The sequence below is a fragment of the Schistocerca nitens genome, chromosome 5 (assembly GCF_023898315.1).
Source record: "Schistocerca nitens isolate TAMUIC-IGC-003100 chromosome 5, iqSchNite1.1, whole genome shotgun sequence".
Classification (NCBI taxonomy): Eukaryota; Metazoa; Arthropoda; class Insecta; order Orthoptera; family Acrididae; genus Schistocerca; species Schistocerca nitens.
In genome coordinates, this window is record NC_064618.1 from 394,070,870 (window position 1) to 394,073,288 (window position 2,419).

Below are 2,419 nucleotides of genomic sequence, written 5' to 3' on the forward strand. Positions count from 1 at the left end.
AACCGCGATATTGACCATCTAGGCATGGTTGAACTACAGACAACACGAGCCGTGTACCTCCTTGCTGGTGGAATGACTGGAATTGCCCATGCGTGGTTATTTACATCCTTGGGAAGCTTTAGCGACATAACTGAAGAGTCAAAGGGACTGTGTCTGTGATACAATACCCACAGTCAAAGTCTATCTTCAGGAGTTCTGGGAACTGGGGTGACGCAAAACTTTTTTTGATTTGTGTATTATCACCTGCATACCACTGGTGAAGTCTATCAGTCTTAGTCCGTTATCAATCCAGACTTCACGCTGGCTTTCTTGTCATATTATGTTTCTGTACACTCCTTCTTTACTTATTTATGCATTCAGATTCGCAAGGACCATTTCTGCAACATGTCTTTAACTTTGTTGATTTCCTCCTCCAGTTTCAAATAAAATGCATCCTTCTTATCTTCTCCAATTCTCCCGTAGTGGCGTGAGCACACATCTTCATAATATTCCAAAATTTTGCCCTACTACTAACTCCGTCTACAGGCCGCAAGCGACCCATCGGGACCATCCGACCGCCGTATCATCCTCAGGTGAGGATGCGGATAGGAGGGGCATGGGGTCAGCACACCGCTCTCCCGGTCGTTATGACGGTTTTCTTTGACCGGAGCCGCTACTATTCGGTCGAGTAGCTCCTCAATTGGCATCACGAGGCTGAGTGCACCCCGAAAAATGGCAACAGCACGTGGCGGCGGGATGGTGACCCATCCAAGCGCCGGCCACGCCCGACAGCGCTTAACTTCGGTGATCTCACGGGAACCGGTGTATCCACTGTGGTAAGGCCGTTGCCCCAAAAATTTTGCCCTAAGGCTCAAAAAACACAGCCTGCTGCTAATTGCTTGGAAACTGATTATATTTGCTCTTATTGGCTATGTATAAGAAAACCAGTACCGTGACGGTCCTTATCCCCTCCACTATATGTCAGCATATATTTTCCTTTCCGTCGTATTTCTTGTGGTGCTGCTATTTTCAGTCTATGCTTATCCATTTCATCTCTAACAAGATTTGCGTAGGTGAATAAATAGTAAGTCGGCTTGTCTCTTTCCCAGAAGTTCTGAACTGCTAACACTGAATTATGCGTAAAGCGAAATTACTGTTGTTATTGTGCTAGGATACCAAGTATGTCAAGCATTCATGACATGTTGTAGTATCATCCCATAAACGTTTATTATCCTGTCCACAAAAATCTCTATCGGCTCACCTTGTTTCAGTAACACGCAATGTAACTGCTTCCGGTAATATCTAGAACCACCTTTTATACGGTTGTAATAAGCCTGTGCTGCGAAATTCAAATGTCTGAGCATTTCTTAACTCCTCGTGACACATATGCTTCCGCATTTCCCACGCGCCTTAAGGTGTCCATGTGTAACAGTAGTTCCTCTGACCAAAATCCCAGCTTTACATCTGTCAGCAGGTCGACCACAAACGTTAAGACAACCTCTCCTGCTTTACCCGAAAATGGAGAAACTAGAGCAGCAATACTGGGGTGTGCAAAGGGTTCCGACATACATGACAAGATTTTGTCTTGTCTTAATGCATCTACCTGCTTCTGTAAGTCCACGTTATCTGCCCGAATTTATGCCATCTGTTCTTGCCAAGTCTGAAACGCTTCCGTGCTGGTAACAACTGACCCCTTGAATTGCTCACTGTAAAGCCTGTGTCTACGACAACATGAAAAAATACGGAAGGAAAATAAAACACGAGATCATCTAATAGGAATATCAGCACTATACACAACTGGCCATTAAAATTGCTACAACAAGAAGAAATTCAGATGATAAACGGTTATTCATTGGACAAGTATATTATACTAGAACTGACATGTGATTACATTTCCACGCAATTTGGATGCATAGATCCTGAGAAATCAGTACCCAGAACAACCATCTCTCGCCGTAATAACGGCTTTGATACGCCTGGGCATTGAGTCAAACAGAGCTTGGATGGCGTGTACAGGTACAGCTGCCCATGCAGCTTCAACACGCTACCACAGTTCATCAAGAGTAGTGACTGGCGTATTGTGACGAGGTAGTTGCTCGGCCACCATTGACCAGACGTTTTAAATTGGTGAGAGATCTGGAGAATGTGCTGGCCAGGGCAGCAGTCGAAAATTTTCTGTGTCCAGAAAGGCCCGTACAGAACCTGCAACATGCGGTCGTGCATTATCCTACTGAAATGTAGGGTTTCGCAGCGATAGAATGAAGGGTAGAGCCACGGGGCGTAACACATCTGAAATGTAACGTCCACTGTTCAAAGTGCCGTTAATGCGAACAAGAGGTGACCGAGACGTGTAACCAATGGCACCCCATACCATGACGCCGGGTGATACGCCAGTATGGCGATGACGAATACACGCTTCCGATGCGCGTTCACCGCGATG

General features: G+C 45.6%; 1 pseudogene; it reads right to left on the reverse strand.

The window, feature by feature from the left end:
• Positions 1 to 712: 712 nt before the first annotated feature.
• Positions 713 to 829, reverse strand: LOC126261472 (5S ribosomal RNA; annotated as a pseudogene).
• Positions 830 to 2,419: the final 1,590 nt, after the last annotated feature.